Source organism: Pogona vitticeps, chromosome 1 (assembly GCF_051106095.1).
Source record: "Pogona vitticeps strain Pit_001003342236 chromosome 1, PviZW2.1, whole genome shotgun sequence".
NCBI classification, from domain to species: Eukaryota; Metazoa; Chordata; class Lepidosauria; order Squamata; family Agamidae; genus Pogona; species Pogona vitticeps.
This window is the reverse complement of record NC_135783.1, coordinates 323,860,169-323,884,749: the sequence shown is the minus strand read 5'-3', so window position 1 is coordinate 323,884,749 and position 24,581 is coordinate 323,860,169. Positions and strand designations below refer to the sequence as shown.

Here is a 24,581-nt window from a genome sequence, read left to right as displayed (position 1 = left end):
AGGTCTCTTCAAATTGGGAGAGGCGTCATACAACGCCTGCCTCCAGGCTGAACGCTCAGACATCAGGGTTTCCCATCTGTTGAGGTCCATTCCCAAGGCCTTCAGATCCCACTTGCAGATATCCTTGTATTGCAGCTGTGGTCTCCTTCTGGGGTGACTTCCCTGCACTAATTCTCCATACAGGAGATATTTTAGAATCTGACCATCAGCCATTCTCACAACATGCCCAAGCCAACGTAGACTTCACTGTTTCAGTAATTTATAGATGCTAAAAATTCCAGCTCGATCTAGAACTACTCTATTTGGAACTTTGTCCTGCCAGGTGATACCAAAAATGCATCGGATACAACGCATATGGAACGTGTTCAACTTCCTTTCCTGCCGTACACAAAGGGTCCAGGACACCCAGGAATGTAAATTTAGTAAAACATATATACAGTAGGATATACAATCTGACATAGACTGCTGATTCAATGATATGAAAAGTGAAAGTTGCAGATTAAACTCAAGTTTTGATGAATCACAACATTTTTGTTGATAATCAAAAGTTGCTTGGCCAAGGGCACCCACTAATATTCATGACTGCTTTGAACTCCAACCTAGATCCAAGTTCACTTCATATCAAGCACACTTACTGCCAACACGGTAGCCCCCATGTCACACTGACTTTCCCATCAACTTTCGAAAACAACCAACAGTTAAAAAGAGAGGAGCGTAAAACTAGGTATCTTCTCTCTCTCCCCCTCTCTCTCTCTCTTTAACTCATAATCTAAGAGGAATCACTGCTCCTAGAGCTTCCGAGAGTGGCCATCCAACTTTTCTAGATCCTCACTCCCTCCCCCCCAAAAAAAGAGAAAAAAAGAAAACAAGTGGAGGTGGAATATAAAAATGAGGAAGTACAGGCAACCTCTGGGCTGTGTGTTGCCCATACCATGAAACCATTCTTTCTCATTATGTGAACCAGACCATAAGGTGCGGTTCTAAATAGTGCACCAGTATTCTAAACCATGCAACCTCACTGAAAGTCACTAAAGTGTTTTTCCTTCTCTTTTAAAAGACCTAGTTAAACTCAGAAAATGGACAAGTGGAACCCACCTGACATACTTTAGTCTCACTAAACTTTGGTTTTACTGCACTCTCTTGGAAGTACAAAAATAAAGGGCTTGGGGTTGAAAATATGGGGTGTATTTACCTTCACAAGATGATAGCTTCTGCAAGACTGATATAAAGTTGGGTCCATATCAACTTTGATCTGGACCTAATCATCTGTCTTTCCCCTCACCCCCTGCTTTGACACTGAAAACAGAAATCACTTATATAAAAGATTTAATAAAGTAGCATCTGTTGCATGATCTTCAACATGCTGAGCATCATCTCCCTTTACAGCTCCTTCCTTCAAAGGTAAGCATTGGAAACATCAACAAGAACAATAGCAAACTGAGCAGGCAGTGTTGCGACAGTCAGTTTTGACAGCCAGAATAACTTGCATGAAAGCCAAGCGAAGAAAACAGAACACACAGGGGAATGGAGACAAAACAGGCGGGGTTGCCAGCTTCCTTTGAACAATTCCAGCTGTTGCTGCTGATGCCCAGTAGGCACTTTAATAAAGCTGCACCACACTGTACAGTCCTAGCACAGAAGCCTCTGAACCATACCAAAGTAAGATAGCATATGTATACTGTGCATTATTCAAAGGGATTTTTTGGGGGGGGGGGACATACAGGGGACTATAGCTCAGTGGCGAAGCTCATGTCTGACATTCAGAAGATCCCAGTCAGTTAAAAGGATGAAGTAGCAGTTGATGTGAAAGGCCTCTGCCTGAAATCCTGGAGGCCCACTGCCAGTCAGATTGCACAGCAATGGGCAAGATGGACCAATGGTCAAATGGCATATGAGGTGGTTAGTTGGCAATCCAGTTAACAAGCTGGCAGAAGGTTGTGGAAGGAGGAGGAGTGATTGCTCCTTCCTTCTGCAAACTGTCACATCCATTCCAAATCTGTTCTGGATGCTTAGGGCAGCAGTCCTCAACCTTGGGCCTCCAGATGTTCTTGGACTTCAATTCCCAGAAATCCTGGCCAGCAGAGGTGGCGGTGAAGGCTTCTGGGAGCTGTAGTCCAAGAACATCTGGAGGCCCAAGGTTGGAGACCACTCGGTTAGGGCAGTGGTTCTTAACCTTTGTTACTCAGGTGCTTTTGAACTGCAACTCCCAGAAACCCCAGCCAGCAGAGCTGATGGTGAAGGCTTCTGGGAGTTGCAGTCCAAAAACGTCTGAGTAACAAAGGTTAAGAACCAGTGTGTTAGGGGACCTTTAAGGGTAGATTTTGGAACATTTAACTGTCCAAGTGGAACTCTGCTCATATGATGTTGGATTTTTACCTTTTTCCCTATCAACCAAGAAGAAGTATTTGAATTCATTAGGGCCTTTTCCAATCATGTGAAGGGCCAATTGACTGGGTCACTATGTAACAGGTATTGCACTATGCTTCGACTGTAGATGGAAGTAGTTTTAGAACAGAGAAGAGAAAATCTGCCAGCTTTATTTTCTTTCACATTCAAAATGTTTAAATCTTCTTTTCTTTCTTTTCTTTCACATTCAACATTTTGAACGTCAAGTTCTTTCCTTTTTCTGACCACATGATTTGCAGATTTGGTAAATTCTTCTAAAACAAATGGAAACAAACAAAGCAAAACAAAACAATTAAGCTACCTGCACAGGCCAGATTCATGAATTAGTGGCTATCTCCAGAATAGGGAGGGCCATGTTGTACCTGCCTGACATTTATGAATCAAAGATGTGTAGTCTCTCCGAAAGGTGACACTTATAATTCAGCACTTGTATGACTAAAATACACAGGAAATCAAACACATACCCATTTCTCATGCCAAACTCCTGTTAACAAAAGCCACGCACACAAGAGCAATCATGCAGTAGTCTTCCCCTTCTGATAAGCTATCCTTCACACAACTGGTTACATGCCTATTTTTCCAACCAATGCGTTTCCAGTTGCATAACAGAGACTTGCATAATGAGATGCTTGTGCAATTGCACTTCCGCCATCATTTCTGGGCTCTATGTGGATACTGAAGGGACTGAGAGTGAAAATTTGGACCCTAAGCTCTCTAAGCTGGCCCACCCCTGACATAAGTGAACAGGATTCTGGCCTTATTTTGTTATTTTAATTCTGTATTTAAATTGGAATAGAACATATAAGTGGAATAAAGACAAACTGCTTGGCTGATCTTCACTGAGAATGATACAGGATGAGAACAAACAATCACTACAACCAGCAAACATTGGCCAAAATTCAGTTGCTTAGTGTAGTTGATTGCACTAGAGTAAGCCCATTGAAGCAATAGGGATTTGGTGAGTCAACTCGTTTCAAATTGGCCTACTCTTACTTTAGTGCAGTAAGTCATAACAAGAATAGGCCCATTTAAATCAATGGAATTTATGGAAAAATTGACTCGTTGAATCCCCCCTGATTCAATGGGCCTACTCCAGTGCAATTTTTATGCTAAACAACTACTGTAGCTTTTGGCCAAATATGTTTGAAAGAAGAAACATATGCCAATTAAGAACTGGCTGTATAATGGATGGAAAGATCAACCATATTAGAAATTGAAGACTATTATGTTGCAGGGGTAGGAGGCACTTAGGGATTTTTTTCATATTTTGTAACTTCAAGTTCCAGAAACTGCAGCCATCATGGGCAATGTTAAGGTTCTGTGTGAATTGTGGTCCAAAATATCTAGAAGATCAAACGTTCCAGATTACTAAACATACTGTCCCCTGGATTACTTGCTCAGCAAATGTGTGCCTTGGTTTGAGCTTGAACATGGGATACAAGGGTCATGTAAAGAGTTTGGGTGGATTTTTCAAAACCTGGACATGATCTTTGAAATGCAAGCAAAGTTCATAGGATATTTCACCTGGCCAACATATTCCATCAACAACTAATCAGCATTGCCAGTGGCAATGACACAATCATACCAGCAGTGAACTCTCTTGCAGCTCTATTATTTATAAATGCTGGTAAAATTGTAAACTCAGCATCCAGCTTTTGTTTGGTTTCTACAACATCTGCGAGATTTTTTTGCTTTAAGTCCCTTAGGTCATTCCTAATAGCAGAAGGAGAATGATTGTTTTCTTTCCAGATATGAAGCAATTCACTTGCCAGTCAATGGCCAATCACCTTCCACTACGGAAATCCCTTAATGCTCTATTTATCCTTTATCAGCATAAATGTGTTACAAGCTAGCAAATGCTGTAAAAAAGAAAAATACACAAATGCACTGATATCTACATGATGATGGGATAAAAGCAGCTGTTTCTAAACAGCTGGCAAAAGCTCCATTTTGAAATGAATATTATAACTCTTTCCCAAGATGCAAAAAATAGGTGATATGGAACAGCTTTCAGCAGAAATACACATACAGTGGTGCCTCGACTTACGAACGTCCCTAACTTACAACCATTTCAAGTTATGATCAGCTCCAGCCGCAAAATTTTGCTTCTACTTGCAACCGGAGCTTCCACTTACGAACAGAAAAAGGCAAGGGAAAAAGGCAGGAAATTCAAATTGGTAACTGTAGGTGGTGACAAGGCTGCCTCTTTGTAGCTCTTTCTCCCCAGCAGTTAAAGAGTGTGCAATTGGAGAAGGCTGCCTGGTAAAGAAGGTACTATTTTCTGCTTTTTAAAAACTGTTCTGGGTGTTTTTGCAGCGTGGTTTTGGGCTGGGGGAACATTATGTTTCTGTGCTGTGATGGGTCTTGGGGGGTTGTTTTTTGGTTTTTTCCCCCTTTTCCGATGGGTCTTGGGGGACTTGTTGCTTTTTGGAGTGTTTTTTCCCATTTCCGATGAGTCTTGGGGGTTTGTTTGTTTTTTTGGGTTTCCCCCATTTCCTATGGGTCTTGAGGGGGGTTGGTTGCTTTTGGGGGTTCCCCATTTCCGATGGGTCTTGCATGCTTCCCTTGCTTTTTTCTCTTTGCATTTCAGACCTTTGTTTTCTGTGTTCCCTTTGTTTTCTGTGCATTTCCGAACTGCATCCTTTCTTCTCTGTGCATTTCCGACCTGGCCCCTTTGTTTTCTGTGCATTTCTGATGGGCCCTACATGCCTGATTGCTTCCCCCCCCCCCTTTGGCCGGAAGGGATTAATCGTGTTTCCAATTAGTCTTGCAGTGATTTTTTTTGTGATTTCTTTTTCAGCCAGAAGAGATTAATTGCATTTCAATGCATTTCATTGGGAAATGGTGCTTTGACTTAAGACCATTTCGACTTACGCTCATCTTCCTGAACCAATTAGATTCGTAAGTCAAGACACCATTGTACATACAGTACATATGCTACCAGTACTATCAGGGCAATCCGTTTATACATCCAATGTAATAGTTCAAGATAGAGCTTGAAACTTTTTTTTAAAAGGTAACAAGTTACAATTACAGTTCCAAGACCCAAAAAGTACTTAATTAACGTTAGCCTTGTCATCTGTAACTGCCCTAAAGAAATTTTTGCTGGTCAATTCCAAATTCTTCATGACTTCTCTAGAGGTTTCTCAAATGGCTATCCCCAAAACTTTATCTCTGAATTTCAATTTTGGTCAAACCTAATGCATTATCTTTTACTTGTTTACTGAGGACTCACTACATGTTCTTCCTTTGTGTAGTTGCTATGTTTCTTTACCAAAAATTACTCTAGAAGTGGTTACGTATTGAAGTGTATATTGTAGCCAGGTATAAACATATATAATTATGCAACATAGAATGTGTATATATGAGCATGTAAAAGTGTTTGCTAGAACTAGATTCTAACCAATTGAAATAAGTCTGTAGTCAGCCAGGCTGCTGTGTAAGGTAAGAGTCGGACGTCTGTTTGATAGGGACTGATAGGATCCAGACAATATGAGACTAAGATAGGGCTGATGGGGTTTCATATGACAATATGTACCTCAGAGGGGAATAAAGATGTAACTGGACAGAATATGTAATAGGGCCAAATAGGGCATACTAATGTAACAGAATTATGAGATAGTTACCAGAGAAAATATGTCTGTCATATAGACATGTAAGCACTAAGTTATTTTAGGTTTTATAGATGTTTATAAGAAGTAGAAGTTATTTCATGTTTTAACCAAGACACATGTGATCATTTTAATATCAGTTGCTGGAACAAACACATACTGTACAAAAGAGAGAACACAAAATTATACTATAGAATCGTAGTTTTTAATTTATTATTATTATTATTATTATTATTATTATTATTATTATTATTATTATTATTATTATTATTATTATTATTATTATTATTATTATTATTATTATTATTATTATTATTATTATAATTTATTTATTTATTTATTTATTTATTTATTTATTTATTTATTTATTTATTTATTTATTTATTTATTTATTGGACTTATATACCGCCCCATAGCGCTACAAGCACTCTCCGGGCGGTTTACAATTTTTAATTATACAGGCTACACATTGCCCCCCCAGCAAGCTGGGTACTCATTTTACCGACCTCGGAAGGATGGAAGGCTGAGTCAACCTTGAGCCGGCTACCTGGGATTTGATTCCCAGGTCGTGAGCACAGTTTTAGCTGCAGTACAGCGTTTTAACCACTGTGCCACGAGGCTCCTTTTTTTTTTTTTTTTTAATAACCAAAAGCCAACAGCTTTATGATTTTCATGCTGTATAAATATTATTGTTCTACATAATACTCTTGTTTTTTGAAATAAATAAATGAAATCCAAACTTAGAAATGACACACTCTCTCTTTCTTTATTACAACTCCATGAACCCCCAATTCTGAAGGAATTCAGTCCTACCCATCATTTCATAGATGTGTCATCTGCCTATAGTTCTGAGAACGAAAGCCGCCATGCCATCAGAAGCTGCTGGACTTGAACAGAATATGTTCGGTTTCTAATCCTAGCTCAGTCATTCATCCCCTAGGTGGAGTTGAGCAAGTCTCTGTAATTCATTTAAAGCTTCCTATTTATAGTAGAGATATTGATGGCAAAGTTGGAGATAAGGGCAGTCAAATACTTCACATGCTAAGGACTTAATTCTCAAGATCAGCAGACACATATTGTGTAGTCATGCTGGACTGGACCACCCCAGAAGTGGTAGAGGGGCAGGAAGGAATCTGATTTGCAAAAGGTCTCCCAGATAAAAGAACTTCATCACAGAAAAAGGTATGGAGAAAGATTCAAGCATTCGTGGACATGCTAATATTCCATGCTCAGAGACTTTGTTACACAAGGGAGCATGAAGACATGATACTTCTCTCACCTGGGCTAATTTGTACAGTTTATCAAGAGCTATACCACATTTTGGTTGTATCTCCAGCTTCCACATTAAATGTATGTGCTTTCTCATCCATGCAAGGCCTTAATAGTGTGCTTTTTATTAAAATGGAGACCTAGCATAGATCTTTACTAATTATTATAATTGGTGGTCTATTTACTGTCTAGAAGTCTCTTCATAGGGAATTACTGAACAAATGTTATGGGCCGACTCTATTGACAGGAGGCACAGTGGGGAATCGAACTCCTAACCTCTAAACTATGGAGCGATTATCCCATAGTCTATTTTCACTTAGTTACTTGTTAAAATTGTTACTTTATTTTTAAAAAATTAGTTTTTAAATGGTTGGTATCACTCTATCTTATTTACAGGTTTCCTGTTCTTCCTCTCTGGTTTCAATGCCTTTGCAAAACTCTTCTGATGCACAGGCTGCAGAGCTAGAAACAGTTACTTTTTTTGAATGATAATTTTGAAATTCTCCCTCTAGGAGTTGTCATCCCTCCAAAATATCTTGAATATTCCAAGATCACAAAGACACAGGAGGAGTTCAAAGAAGAGGGACCTTGCTCAGATGAAGAAAATATAACCTGATGCCATCTTTTGGGGGTGACATAGATATCATCTAGCTATTCCTAGCAATTGAAGCTGACAGCAGCTGAACAGCTACTTGTCTAAAGAAAACAGGCAGGTTTTTACAACTGCATCATGCCTTAACTGCTAGGAAAGTTGATCAAGATGGTCAGCAGAATTGCTGGAAGCCTGTATGATGGCAGCAGAGCACTTCAGTGTACTCTAATGGCTAATTAGCTTGTCTGTCTTGACTCTCTCTGTGTGTATTTGTGTACTGAAATTATCTTGGAGCAATTCTATAAAGGCAGAAAATCTAGTGCCAGAAGTGATGTGCAAGCATGCATATCACTTTGTCACAGGCCAATTAGGTGCAATATTTCAGGACAAAGAGGGTTAAGGGTCAAATGGCTTTTGACAACATGAATCAATTGGAATTTGATTTTGGAAGGCACTTATTGGGCTGCAACTATTTTCAGCTGTCTTTTGTAAAGCAATCTATTTCACTTTGGAACTGCTGGTGTTATAATGGAATGCACGCTCCAAAGTCTTCTATAGTAGGCCAAGAAGGTAATAAGCTCTCAGTGCAGTTCAGCAGGACTGCAGCTGGATATTGCTTTCAATGCCAAACGTATCAGGTGCATATTGACCAATTGAGCAGGAGGGCTGAGAATATCAACAAAAACAATCAGGTGACTGAAGAGAAAGATCTACAAACAACAACAACCATAATCATAATCATAATAATATGGCTATGTGACCCTATTGTGGCTCATAATCGACCTATTTCAGTCTACCAAACAGATGAATTATTACCCCCACTGTCACACACAAAACTCACTACAGTATCTTCAAGGTCCACTCTGAGAAAAGACATGCAATTTTGATTTGAGAAAATATTCAGAAGCAATTGTCATGCTACATTCTCTCATTCCCACAGCATTAGTCAACATCCAGGTTCATCAATAGGAACAGCAACGTAGCCCAGAATACATTTGTGTTTTGGGGTGGGGGAAGGTTCTCATGGTTTTCGGCCACTTATTCTTAAGCCCATTCAAGAAAGGAGAGAATTTGCTCTAGTTTTGTTAATAGTCTGAATGAAAGATTAAAAAAAACACAACATACACAAATCTACCATTTTGCAGATGATAGGTGAACATCTCCACAGAAAGAAACGTCACACCAATCATGAAATCTGTGGTACCACTACCAATTCTGGTGCCAAAAGGAGCCAATTTCTTGTACGACTTAAGGTATGTAACGTAATACATGAACATGACAAAAGGCAGTACTTCCAAAGCTAATTTTAAACACTTGGCAGCCTCGTATGTATATAACACATATGCAAGTGTATTCTGAATATGAGCACATTAACACACTAGTTTGCTAGTGCAACCTTATATAGGATTAGAATTCTGAATTCCAACATTTGTTTCAGTAATTTTGCCACTAGTTTTCTCTCAGACGGATGATAATTGTTTGATGATAATTGTTTTAATACAGTTTCTTTTCAAAGCTTTATTGCTCTAGTGGCATTTTTCTTCTTGTTTTTCAGTGAATTGTTCATGAATGGTGCAATGGGCCATTTGTTCATGTGCCATAACTCAACAATTGATCTAAACATCTCAGAGCTTATTCTCATGCCCGGCTGGTAGTAAAAGCCATTCAGTGCTACATTTTATGCATATCAGCCCATACCATGGTAGAGCTTTTATGAGAAATCCACTGGCAAACACAAACATGAGCATGTATAAGCTGACAGCATTGCTGTGATAATCATTAGATTTCTGATTTATGTTGTAGTGCTTTTCTAATTGGTTGTAAACTGCCTCAAACTGATAGAGAGAAATAGTGTGATTTTTTTTGTTACCTAACAAAACTACTGTTTTTGTAAAGGAATTCTCACATGATCTTAAAAATTGTACATTTTTTCCAGGTAACTTCAAATGAAGAAAAAAAATTATCAAAGAAAGAGGACTGGTTTTAAAAATTTTAATGCAAAGCTGATGGGTGGTGGGGGCAGAGAGCCTGCCCAGATTTTATGCAGGTCTTTTTTTAAAAGTGATCTTCAGATTTAGTCCAAATAGTACCTTTGATCACAAATAAAGTTCCTCCTTATCTATGCCAGATTGATAGAGTTTGTATTTTAGAAGCTTGGACATTTTCCAGAAAGGCACAGAGACAAAAGTTAGCCTTCCCACACACACCACCTGGCCTTGCCAGTCTAATGTGACCAAAATATGGATTATGGCCTTGTGCAGCTTTTGACTGTCAGATTGTCTGGTTGGGCTCTGTTAACTGGGAGTATGTGTTTAAACTGGATCAGACCAGTGATGTGAAATGCAAAGAGAGTGGAGAGAGAGGAGTGATGATGAATAACCCTAAATAGCTTTCAGTTCCATCCTATGCCAGTGAAAGACAAAAGTGGTCAACAAGAGTACAGAACTGGGAAGGGAGGTAGGGGAAGAAGAGAACTTTCAGATGGAAGTACAAAACACGGTGACAAGCTTATCTAACTCATCATCTTCTCCACTATGCCTTTCCCCCTTTGCTCCCTGGACACTAACTGCATTCCCAGTATGGAAAGTCAAGGCTGCTGTTGGTAACAAGAGCTACAAAGAAAGGTTCCTGTTCTGCCTCCATCCCTGCATAGATATTTGGAACAGCTTCCTGGCTGCATATGTGCCATCTGGTGAGGCTGGGCAGGCTAGGGTCAAGTACTTACAGAATGGCACATGTGAATTCCACCCTTGTTACTCCCCTCTTCAAATCTCCTATCACAGCTGCTGGACCAGCAATTTAAATAGTTGGAGAGACTAGAGAAACACAACAAAATTCAGAGGTTAAATGGCAGCTTCATTTGAATGTAGGGTTTTACATGCCACTCTGAGAATCAGAAAGAGATTATCTGCATACAAATATATGCAAATATGAAAGTACTCTAGACTGAATCCTATTGATGGTGTAGAGTGCAGGGACTAAATCAATAGGTGGTTCTTAACCTTTTTGAAAGAAACACCCCCTTGAGCCATTGAGGAAGTTATCATTGCCCCCCTCCCCATGCAATATGTTATTCATTCATTCATTCATTCATTCATTCATTGAGGCACATCACACTCGTGTACATGGAAGACAGGGGAAGATAGTCTGACATCCCTCAAAACCATTTAAAGTTGGCCAGGTGAACTTTCTTCCCCTTTGACAGCCAGCCAGCCACAACAGGACAACAAGAAAAGCTGGAAAAGCTGATGAATTCCCACCCAGCCAGGATGACCCAAGCCAGCCCCGTCCCTAGAAATCCTGCCGTGCCACCCCAAACCGACCCATTTCTCTCCGTGCTTCCCTTGCAACAGGCGGGAAGGTAGGCAGGAAGGCAGGATGGACAAACTGGGCTCGTCTCTCCCCACCCGAGTGCGAGGCAGTGCTTCACTAGGTGAGGACAGGGACCCGAGAGACCCTTTCCTTCCACCGGATCCACACACTGTGCTCCCCTAAGGGAGAAAGGTGAGTCATGGCAGGCAGAAAGAGCTGGATTGTTGGGTGGCGGCGGCACCAGATCGACTGCTAACGCTGCGGCTGCAGCTGCCTTCATAGGTTTGGCTCGTTCCAATGCCCCCCTCCTGCCCCCTTCTGTTCCTTCGCCCCCACACTGCCCCTTTTCGTTCCACTGCCCCCCTGAAAAATGAAATCGCCCCCTGGGGGGCATTATTGCCCATGTTAAGAACCACTGCTTTAGATGTGCGCTCACACACCATTTGGCCATTCATGGGATGGTTCTGCTCTAGGTGAGACAAGCAACTGCAGTTAGGTTCCTTCCTGCCCCTCCCTTCCCCACAATTTTGGGAAATCCTTCCCATGTTAGCACTACCATTTGATACTTTGGTATGAATGGAGCTGTTCCAGCTCAAGAGGTTAAATTCCCTCCCTGTATCAAGCCATAGTGAAGGTTTGAGGAAATAAAGCAAATTCTGACATCCCCTTCTTGAAGTCCTAAAGTTTCTTTTTGTCTTGGAGAGGCAATGGGACGAGGGGAGGGGGCTTATCTTTAATTTATGAAAACCACCTCTAACAGTTAAATCATCCCACAAGAGTAAGTTACATATTATCCTACTGTCTCTGTGTATGGTTCACGAGCTGCACAGTGGCAGAGAAAAAGGCAATTCAAAGGGTGATTAAGACGGCCCAAAACATCATTGGCTGTTCACTCCCCTCTTTGGAAGAACTGTATAAGAACAGATGTAAGAGGAAGATATCTAACATACTGAAAGACTGCTCTCATCCGGGATATCAGCTCTTTAAACTATTACCATCAGGAAGGAGATTCAGGGTATTGAAAGCAAGGACAAGCAGATTCAAGAACAGCTTCTACCCAAGTGCAGTATTGAGTTTAAATGCGGGGTCATAAGTTTTTGGTGGAATTTTAATTGCTGGGAGAAACGGGGTATTTATATTTGTATGGTGAGTGTTGTGTATATTTCTAACTTTTTTTGTAGTGGTGTTGTCCAGTTTTACCTTGGGGAAGAGCACTTCATTTCGTTGCACCCACTTGTGAGTGCAATGACAAATAAATTTCTTATGTCTTATGTCTTACACAACAGGATTTCAGTCACTATCTATAAGTCTGAGAAATCAAGACAACTTCAAAAATCAAGTTTAAGTGAGCTAGTGCCTAAGAGGACCAACCTCTGAAATGTTCCAGTACATTGATTAAAATAATTTAGAAGATACAGATCCTCAGGGTTCCTTTGTTCAACATTTGCATTGCACATATATCAGAATAACTACTGATTCAGTTAAAAAACCACAGACACAAAGCCCTGCCAGTGTATGTGGGATTTCAGGATGGGGAGGAGGACAGCTGTGTCTACCAGCAGCTAGAGCAAGAACAGAGCCACTGGGAGCTTTTGGCATACACAAACCTTGGCCAAACTGTATACATTGTGGCTAAGGAAGAACAGAGCTGTACCTGTTGGCAAATGGATCATGGGGAACCACACACAGACAAGGAACTTCCTAGTTCTTCCTCGTGTACACTCCAGGGGGAAAAACATTTAAAATCACTTGTGACCCCAGGGGATTTGTGACTATACTGTCCATACTGGATCCAGGCTACAGCCGTAAAGGTCCATAACATCTGGGGGAAAATCATGGTGACAAAGGTCTGTAGCCTTGGAAACAATGGTGGAGGGTCACTATAAGTTCTATTCCCAGGCAAAGGTGAAATATACCCAGTTCGATAAGAGATGACAGTCACAACCTGAGTGTTTCCTTGGTATGAATATCCAGCAGCATAGTGGTATATGAGCATAATCTGCACACATTGTCATACTTCCTGCACAGCTCCTTTCATGCTATGTCGACAGCACTGAAGTCGGGTTAATAAATTAACAGGGGTAGGGCTGACTACCATCAGCTTGAAATCCCTGTCCCCAGGCTCTGCTGCCTAGGCCAGACTAAGATTCCAAAGTCTATAAGCCGAACAAGACCTTCAGTAGAGCAAGTCACAAAAAAGTCTAGTCTTAAGCATCCAAAATCAGAAAGGAAAATGTTACTACAAATGGTTTGTGCAGAGTAGGAGGAAAGGTTATTTTATGCTGAAGTCATAAAGCCTACACGGCTAGCGAGTCTCAGAATGAAATGAAAGAGGAGGCGATCATTGTTAACTAAGTGCCATTTAGTTAACAAAAGGGTCAAATTCCAAGATTGGAATGGTCATTTTATTGCTTGTCATATTGGGACCAACCTGGGAAACCGGAGGAGTCATGCATAAAGTCATAGCAGTGGAAAGCAAGAGCTTTCTTGATATTACTCTAAACTGTCTCAGATCCTGCCTTTTAAATGAGGAAGTCTTCCTATTAGACAGCCTTGACATTAAAATCAAATTTAAGCAGCCATTAGCTATTTGAATTCCACCACATCAAACAGCCACCCATTGGCTATTTGATTCCCACCAAGCATAACACATTTCACTCTAGTAATTTTATGGCAGGTGTGGGGAATCTCCAGCCTATGAGTTAAATATGGCTTCTGGGATTTCCCCATCTGGCCTTCAACTTCATCGGCTGTTATCTCTAATCATTGATGGAAGATGACAGGGTATTTAATGTTATTTAACCTTTTTATAAGCTTGCTGCAAAATAAGCTGTGTATTTTTGCAGGCACACTGCAAGCTGTTGCCCTGAATTCAGTTGTGTGCTTGCAAATGCCATGGGGACAAGAAGCAAACAGAGTTGGAAACACACTGATAGACTCTTGGCCAATGATTGTAGAGTATTTTTTTTTTTGCCATGAAGACATTCAGCATCTTAATCAGCTCTGCTTTCTGCTCCTACCTCTTACTCACAAAGCCATAAAACTACCTTTTCAGTAATACCCCAGCACTGTCTTCTCTATTTCTCCAGGAACCCACATAGGACATATTCACAGCTGTTCCCTGGAAGCACCAGGTACTGAACCTGGGATGTCTTGCATGTGCTCTGGCAATAGCATGTGGATCTTCACTGGTGCTGTGCATCCATGGCTAAGAGGAGAGGAGTTCATTAGCATGTCATGAAATCAGATGCTGTTCCTTTGGGAACAGTATCCCAGTATGGGATACTGCAAGAAGGAGGATGAAAAGAAACCAACCCCATTGATTCCATCCATTAATTACACAGCAAGAGGGCACTGCCTTCTCAAGCACTGGGCTTCTGAATTAGAAGGGTTATCCATTCTCATTCAATGGGCGTGCCTGACCACCTTATCCGTCTCCTGAGAAACCTATATGTGGGACAGGAAGCAACAGTTAGAACTCGACATGGAACAACTGATTGGTTCAAAATTGGGAAAGGAGTACGACAAGGCTGTATATTGTCCCCCGGCTTATTTAACTTATATGCAGAATACTTCATGCGGAAGGCTGGACTGGAGGAATCCCAAGATGGAATTAAGAATGCCGGAAGAAATATTAACAACCTCCGATATGCAGATGATACCACTCTGATGGCAGAAAGTGGGGAGGAATTAAAGAACCATGTAATGAGGGTGAAAGAGGAGAGTGTAAAAACGGTCTGAAGCTCAACATCAAAAAGACTAAGATCATGGCCACTGGTCCCATCACCTGCTGGGAAATTGAAGGGGAAGATATGGAGGCAGTGACAGACTTTACTTTCTTGGGCTCCATGATCACTGCAGATGGAGACAGCAGCCACGAAATTAAAAGACGCCTGTTTCTTGGGAGGAAAGCGATGACAAACCTTGACAGCATCTTAAAAAGCAGAGACATCACCTTGCCAACAAAAGTCCGAATAGTCAAAGCTATGGTTTTTCCTGTAGTGATGTACAGGAGTGAGAGCTGGACCATAAAGAAAGCTGACCGCCGAAGAATTGATGCCTTTGAATTGTGGCGCTGGAGGAGGCTCTTGAGAGTCCCCTGGACTGCAAGGAGAACAAACCTATCAATTCTAAAGGAAATCAACCCTGAGTGTTCACTGGAAGGACAGATCCTGAAGCTGAGGCTCCAATACTTTGGCCATATCATGAGAAGAGAAGACTCCCTTGGAAAAGACCTTGATGTTGGGAAGTGTGAAGGAAGAGGAGAAGGGGACGACAGAGGATGAGATGGCTGGACAGTGTCTGCGAAGCAACCAACATGATATTGACACAACTACGGGAGGCAGTGGAAGATAGGAGGGCCTGGCGTGCTCTGGTCCATGGGGTCACGAAGAGTCAGGCATGACTAAACGACTAGACGACGATCCATTCTCATTTACATTGTACTGTCATCTACTTTATAGGTTGGCAGAAAACAGGGTCTTATTTAGAAAGTGGTCTCTTTCATTGGGTGACCAGTCCAAGTCCATTCAGACGTATTTCAAGGATCATGTTGTTGCCCATCCATAGTTGGTGCAGTCTCAGCAGGCATACACAGTATCTGACAAGAATCTTACTGAATTCCCTGTACTTGTTGATGTAGGCTGTTGCAGCCAGTGATCTAGTGCAGTCAAGGCTTGCATATTTGAAGCCTTGAGACATATTGAGTAAAAAAGGACTATGACATCACTCACCCACTCCTCAGGCTTTCTTTTGCCTGCTGAGTATAGGAGGAATCCAAAAAATAGCTGGTATATGTGTGCGGTGGGGAGGGAATGGCCATTCCTGGGAACAGCATGTTGTTGTGACCTACCTCTGTTATAATGCAAATTATTCTGGAATGGGCAATTGAGAGATATTAACTTTACAGAACACCTGATCCTCATTTGTTGACATGAGCTAATCCTGCTGCTAACAAATTTGGACTCTCTCCTGGCAGATGGCCTTGGGGATTGGCATGATGAGCACCTATACTTCCAACCTGAGTGTTTCTACTTACACCACTTGTCTCAATATGATGAGACACCCATTCAGGCTGTTTTCAAGCCTAAGAAACTCCTCAGGTCCATGAGAGTGAGACAATGAGCACCTCCCCAGTCAAGTTTTTTTTTTTTTTTTTTGCAATTCATGTAAAATGCCTCTAGGACTATGCAAAAAGTATGTCCTTCCCCATTAAGAAGCAATGCAAGCCCATCACAGGCATCCTTCAGTCTCAAGAGACTATGGTTACGTGCTCTGTGTCGAGAAGTGTCCTCTCCAGAGCATGAAGCCTGGGTAAAGTAATATGGAGGATAGGCTGTTACCCAAGCAGCAAATCCCCCCTTTCCACGCTACTGAAATGGTCCAATGGAAAGGCAAGAGCCAATGCAATTGGTTCCAGTAACGTCGCAGGAGTTGGCAGAATGACATGAACTGCCTTCGGGACTCCAGCTCCGGATTTTGCTTCTAGGTTAACTCCTGAAGCCTTTTCCATGATATAGCCACAAGGCAGTGGAGGTTTGAAATTGGAGTTTTCCTTCTCCTAGATGGGTTGCCTTCCATGGCTGACGAGCCCCACCTACCCGGCAAGCCCATAAGCACACACAAAGAAGACAGAATAACTGGTTGGTTGTTGAAAAAGATATTTAAAAAATCATCTGATGCTTCAGAGTTTAAATGCCTGTGAATCAAAGCAACATCCAGCCTATTTTAATACAGTCTGCACTATTTTTATAAAACTATCCAGGTGATAGCAGAAAATTTCTCTCTCTCTCTCTCAATCTCTCTCTCTCTCTCTCTCTCTCTCTCTCTCTCTCGCTCTCTCTCTCTCTCTCTTTTTTTTTTTTTTTTGGCAGGACAAGGAGGAAAAATGCAATTCTGCATCCTTGCCTGTAAGGTCAAGAACAAGCAAGGACATAGACCCCATAATATCTTCTACATTGATTCCTGCTGTCTCGGTGTCAAATACACTTTCATCTTTCTGAGGACTGCTCGGATATGGCTGTCATAATGAGCAAGTTGTGGGGAGGTCTTGTTTGGGTCCTTGAGGGCTTTTGGAGAGCTGGTATGAAAGCCCTAATTAATGGCTGGAGATGCTACTGCAGACTTGCCCTTGTTATGAAGCAGTGCCTGGGAAGAAGGAACTGGAGATTCAAAGCCCACTTCAGCTGATTTTTAAAGTGTCCGGCACCCTAACCCAATCAAATGCAGTGCCTATTCGCTTTTCTCTTTAGCAAATGTTAACCTGGTGATGAAAGAAAACACAACCATCTTTGGTGTAAACTGAGCAGTGAAGCAGAAAATAGATCACAAAGCACAGCCTGTTTCACTTTCTCTTTTTAGAAAGATGATATGGCAATACTGTAATGCCGAATAAATCTGCAGGGAAGACAAAAAAGTTATCTCATAAAGTAATCTGAGGAACAGCAAAGCAGCAATGTGTTACACTCTGGCCGCTAAAATGGCGACAGCAAAAAGGGCTGTAGAAAATGTACCCCAAATTTCCCCCATAAAAAACAGAAACTGGTCACAAGATCAGGCCTGTGATGAACAACCCAGAGAAAACCAAGCCTGGGTTTATGTTCAGGGCTAGCATCTCTACATGATTAGACATTTTAAATAATTATGGGAAACATGCTGAAACCTATCAACCTGGATGGTCAGTCTATGGCTGAAATCCTGTTACTTAGCATAATAAGTCACATTAAATGAGGCTCACTGAATCAATGAGAATTTGGTGAATCAACTCATTTGTAAGTTCCATTGATTCAAATGGGTCTACTCTAGATGTAATGTTTCAGTGCTAAGCAACAGGCTTTCAGCCAATGTTAGTTTCATTTTTTTTTTCAGGTTCAGATGTTAAATCTCTAGTTCTTCCTACCACATCGATGAAGAAAGGAAAACATTTGGATTTTTGGGAAAGTTATTGACAAAAATGGAAGGTACATTGGTAAGTGATGAAAAAACTGCACTGAGATAATATGGCACTTAAAGACTGTCACTTTTTATTTCTTCTGGCAATTTAAACAGAGCCTGAAATTCTCTTGGTCTTCATGTAACCGAACATTATGCCTTCATAAGTGTGCCAGGAGTTATGCCCAGGAAATGAGGTCTGCATCATTCAAGTGGGCCATCAGTCGGGCAGTTCCTGTTGCATATATAGTGCACTTACAGAGCTGCTTCACGAATCATGCTTCTGCCATGCTGGCAGACCTGGTTCCACAGCTTCACATTGTGCATGTGGAGCTACATAACAAGATTGTGGCTGTTTAGTTTTACATAGCTGCCATGGACCACAGCTCACTTCATTAGATATATATATATCTGTGTAGCCCTATATGAAAGCTCATGCCAAAGAAAACTTGGAAGTGTTTAAGGTGGCACAAGATATTTGTTTTGGTTTTGCAGACTAACTTGGCTATGCCCTGGAAATTTCTGAAAAACTACTCAAAACATTTCATTGAGGTTAAACATGCAACCTACACAATTTCTGAATTCATTCTTGGGCATAAGATTCTGAAAACTATCCCTCCTCACAACCTCTTCCCACAATCCCTAACTGGTTTTAAAAAAAGTGAACAGACCAAAACTATCTATCTCTACTTCGCAATCCAGTGCATGTGTATTCAGAAATAAATTTAATGGGAGTTCTAGGAAGATAATTCTGGAAAATGTTTATCTAGGACTGCAGTTTAAACTGCAATTCTGTACATATTTACATGGTAATAATTTCCCCTGACAACAACGGGCACTCCCAAGTAAATATGCTCAGAACTGTGCTATTAGATTGTAATTCTATAGGCTTTCTGGTAGTATATCTTACTGAACAAAATGGAGCTTATTTCTGCATGATATGTATAAGATTGTGCTGTTTGTAGACATTTTTGCATCTCATACATTTAACATTTATTGAGCTCAACTGCCCTACCTACCTCTCCTTCTTCCAAATGTGAAGAAGCTTTCAAAAAGAAACAAAAGCTTTACGATAGCACAGGGAAACTCACTAGAACAAAGCGCGAGTTTTTCGCAGCTCTAACAAGCTTGCCTCTCTTGATCTATATGCATAATGCATGAAAAACACCAATCAAATAATAGCGGGTGAGAACTTCACAAATGCAAGAAATTAAGGCACATTCAAAAGTAAGAGTAAACGAATACATTAAAATAACAGGAGAAAATCCTAAACGCTGCAACAATGATCTCATAAAAACATCCCCATCCTATGCAACCTACCAGCAAGGCAAAAGTGTGCAGGAGACATTTTAGGCCATTGATATGGGACTGGTAGAAATTATTTCCAAGGTCCATAATCCTATACAGTAGAAAGGCTATGGACACATTTAATCCACCTCCTTCCTTCCCACCCATAGGAATGTTCAACACACCCACCTGAGCACATTCAGCCTTGTCTCACTTTGGCTGCTAAGCAGGGTCAGCCCTGATGAGTACCTGGATGGGAGACCACCAAGAAATATCAGGTATCTCCAGACAGACCTGTGAAAGAATCCTGCCTGGGGAAGTAGATGTCAGTCAGAGATGTGAAACCATCAATGGGCTGAGTTTGTGCAAGGCAACTGCCTGGGTTCCTGTGCGCCAATACTGTATACTGCTTTCCCCTGACTCCCTGAGGTTGGACTTCTCACCTCAGAGAAGCAATTACTGTGAAATTATCAGTGGAATGGATAGGCTGGGAGATCTGAGACTAGTTCTACAAATTCCTATGGCTCCTGGAATACATTTTTCCCCTCACAGGTTCTCTTTTGGATTTTTATGTGATTATAATAGATATTAGCATCAATTTTGTGTTAGAAAAAACTGGAACCCATTTCTTTTATGAGCAATTTAATACCTGTGAACTTGGAAACTCATTCCCAGCAGGTGTGAAAGGCTGAGAGGATGGGTCTGTGATGCTAAATGGATAAATGAATGAATGAATAAATAAACAGAATACCAACGGCAGGTGAGTTTCTACTTGGCTTTCCTCCCAGGGACACCAATCGCCATCCAAATAACTCTTGATTAATATACCTGGTGCAGCTATTTCATGTTTATTGCTTAGGATCAGCTTGACAGCCTACCAGCTGCTTCTGTGCTATTTTTGCCATGATGGCACAAATAACTGTAAAGTTCCCACTTGTTAACTATCCCAGCAGGCTGAAGGCTGCTATTTGCCTCTCTGGCACCCTGGCTTTAACCTTTGGCATTTGGCTATAGATGCTTGGAGTGCCTTTGCCGAAGCCTCTTTGGCTTTGACAATTGCCTTGGATACACCAGTTGGTGTGCTCTGACCAGAGCCTCTGCCCTTTAGCCCAGCAAGGCTGATGCCAAAAAGTTGGATTCTGCCTTGGAAATGTACCATGTTATCCCTCTCCTGTTGACCTTGCAAACAAGAGGAGCCAACCAAACTGAAAAGAAGGCAAATATTACTCTCATTCTGGAAACAATTTCACCGTGAAGATAATCTGGAGATTGATTTTTAACATCTGGATTTTCTAAATCCCTAAATCTCTACTAAATATTTCTGGATTTCTCTAAACCCCCTTTCCATGACACCATAAAGGCAGAAAGAATTTTAAGATAAAATATGCTGATGATTTTTGGTCTGATCCTTTTGCCTTTGGTCTTGCCAACTGTTAGAATAAGACCCCTGAGAACTTCACTGAAACTAAATTTGGCCCTCAAGTTACATGCAGTCCCCAAAACCTTTCACACTTGGCCTTAGTAAGCATCTGGATTCCATTAGGGGGAACATCTTGTGGGAGATGAACCTTGCTTTGAACCAGAATTTGGAAATGTTATCTTTCATACTACCGTATAAAACAACACTTTTTCCTAAAATAATTAGAGGAAAAATTGAGGGTCGTTTTATACACGGAAGGAAGCAGTCGCGCGCGCTCGGGCGCCTCTTGCTGCCGCCACTGTTACCCAATTGCCTCTTCCAAAACTCATGACTTGTCCCATCCAGTGGCCGAGGCAGCAGCAGGAGGCAGAGATGGAGGTGAAGGAGCATTCACACGCGCCGGGGCACCTCTTGCTGCTGCCTCCCCCTGCCTGCCCGATCACCACCTCCAGTGAGACTGACTGGCTCAGCTCAGTGGCTGCATTGTCCCCTCCCATGGTGGAGGTAGCAGGAGGCAGAAGGCAAACAAGCACTCACGCACACTCAGGTGCCTCTTCCTGCCTCGTTAGCAAAAAGGAAAGGGAGCAACAGCTCCCCTTCCTTTTTTTTTTTTTTTTTTTTTTTTGCTAAACTCAGTGCCTTCTTAAAAGGCAAGGAAAAGTGGTAGTCACTTTGACAGTCATTTTGCTTGCCTTTTGCAAGGTACAGGGCTTAGCAAAAAGGGAGCCCTTTGGTCCCTGCTTTTTTAAAATTTGGAGTTAGAAAAAGGGGGGTTGTCTTATACTTTGGGTCATCTTATACACTGAAAAATATGGTACATATCTTGTAATACCCCACACCCAGTGGCCAATTTGGCTGCTGGATTTGAGAAATTATAGTTTTTTTTAAAAAAAGTAAAACTTTTGCCAAACACTGATTTCAAGTAATGGCATAATACCTTACATTCAGTGATTGCTGGCATATTGAATACTCTCATCTGCTTGAGAACAAGACCCGAGTTCAAGTATCTGTGTCCAAACAAAGAAGCACTACTCTGGCTAATCAAAGAAAAAACAGATATGATGAGAAAAGAAATGCATTGTTCAAGAAAGTGTCTGCAATTTTAATTCATCAGATACAGCTTTTTTTCAGGACGTAAACAAATTTTGCTTCAGGCTAGACAAGGAGTCCCACTTTGACTACTAGTCTGTGTATCGTGTCAGCTCTGGCTATGCATTCAGATTAAAGAAAATCCCAACCAAGACTGAAATCAGCCAAAGAGACAAGGAAGAATGTAATCCCCTTTCACTTCTCCTCACCTCTGGGAATATGCAGCATGCAGCCAGCTTAGACATCTCATTTTCAGAAGACACCAGATCGCTCTCAGGTATTATTCCCAAGGTGCACTTAGAAATGGGAGGACATATAATACCCTAAATATATTCTTTTAAGGAGTATAATCAAAATTCCACATAGTCTTTCATAACCATGATGAAAAGCAGTAGAGAAAAATTGCTATCTGGGACTAATCTTCTCCTTGTCAGCACTGATTATCCCCATCAGATCATACCATCGCATCCCAGTCGAGGGGGAGGTTTTAAATTGACTACCAGAATCAATAGCCGGAAGGACACTTGAAAAACAGGATGACACATCCTTTCCCCTCCTCAATTCTCCTGCGTATCTTGTGGGTTTAACAGCTGCCATGCCTTTTTACATCATTTTGACAAGAGTTTGGACAACAGGAATCTGAGCAGCCTTCTTCAGCAGAGAGGTATATTTGCTGTGGAAGCTTTTTGTTTGTCTGTTTCTTGGACGGCACTTTTATGTTGCCATTGACATTCAGTTTTGCCCAGGTAATTGCGTGTTTGCTGGTACAAGGCCTTTGGGACTCATTTGACCTTCTGGCAAAACATGGAGGCATGTCTGGAAGCAAGACTCCAGGCTGCCAGAGCATGCATGCCAATCGCAAACAACTGGCCAGTTCAGTAATGCTACAAAAAGCAGCAAGAAGAGAACAACAGCTGATGCCAAATGGCATCTTCCCCTCGCAAGTGTGACACAGGCCAGTCTGGATAGTCACTGAAGCTGTAGAAGCCAACTGCTATTAGCAAGGGGAGAGCAGTCAATAGCCGCTAACTCCACCCATCCAGATGGAGGGAAAGGGCAGCGGAAAAGCTTTCAGGAGGCAATGGATATGAAGCAGAGAGCAAAGAACGGCAAACTGGAAAAGGACCATTTTATCCCCTTCTTTAAACATTAAGATAGAGGATAGCCTATCTTAGTGTTTGGCTGGCTAGATAGTTCAGTGAGTTGGGTATCTAATTGTGCAGTCGGAATCTGGGAGTTCGAATCTGGCACCAGAAGAAGAGAATGGTAAAACATTTCTGAGTATTGTCTACCTAGAAAAGCCTGGAAAAGGTTGTCGTAAGTCAGAATTGACTTTACAGCAAACAAATAAATTATTATCCTAGTGTTTAATCAATACAAAAGAAAAGAAGAAACCTATCCATTGGACCCTTTTTCTGAAATGTCGTTCAGAATTCAGAATCATACCCAGAATTATGCAGAAAAACACAATTATTTTTTCCCGTTTGTGACCATGACATAATATAACCAGCAGGTGGTAATGAACTAGAAGGGAGTGACAGACCCTCAGACCTGCTTGTAGTCTGTTCCTCAGTATTAGAGGAGCCACTGGCATTTCCCCTGAAACAAAACTCTGGATATATGAAGCTTATTAGGAGCTCTGAGCCAAGTTGAAATCCAAAAGTTCAAATGAGTCAGTAAATTGTCTTAAGTGGTTATGACGCATTCCTAGAAGGTTCTCTCGATCCTTCTGACCAAAAGGAAATATGAAGCAAATGTGGCAGTCCCTTCTCTGGTAACATTGGTGAACATTTTTGAAGGAAGCTCAAAAAGCTTTATTAAGATTAGCAACACTTCATAGTGGTGGCTTTGCACATCCTAAGTGATCAGAAATTGGAAACTTACGTTTTTGGACCACAAGTCCCCAATATCACCAGTTACTATGGCCACATTCAAAACAACACCCTTATCCCTATTGGCCTACTGTAACTACACGTTTCAACTGCTGGATGGCTCAGAGGTTTAGGTATCTGGCTGCAGAACTAGAGCGTAGGAGTTTGGTTCTTCAACGTGCCTCCTTGAAAGGAGCTGGACCAGATGACCCTAGAGTAGCTTCCAGTTATGCAATTTTAAGATGATGAAGATTAATTACTAAGTCTAAGTATGTGTAACTAAAGCAATTGCACATTCTTTCTGTATCATCCTGCCTCTCTTTCCTTTCCTTCCCTCTCATTTCATTTTTGTCACGTTTTAGGTTTCCAGCTACCACAGTGTGGGGAGTGTGAGGACACAAGACATGTTATTAACTGTCAAGTGTTATACACACCAGTGATGCTAGAAATAAATATGTACATACATAAACACATACATCTCCCACTGTTCTTTTCTTTTCACCTGTGAGCTTCTCAGTTATGAAGCAGCAGGTAATACTACACATTGGCATAAACGTAAGACTCCAGCAAGTGTGCTTGAACATTAATTGGGTTTTTTAACATTACTGATATATTATTGTGATTTTGATGTCAGATAGATTGATAGTTATATCGACAGACAACTAGATTGGCTTAAGTCCAGTGTTGTGCTACTCTCTAGCACAATCTTCTTTATTTTTATGTCTTTTGTTTCAAAAGTTAATATACTGCTCAGCCAGCAAAGCACTCAGGGCAAGTTTGCAGCTATGAAAATA

At 41.3% G+C, this 24,581-nt stretch overlaps 1 protein-coding gene across 9 annotated transcripts in view; it reads right to left on the bottom strand.

The window, feature by feature from the left end:
• The window catches only part of NRXN3 (neurexin 3), a 1,709,419-nt gene that overhangs the window by 188,575 nt on the left and 1,496,263 nt on the right, over positions 1 to 24,581 (bottom strand). The gene's annotated exons all lie outside the window — the stretch shown is intronic.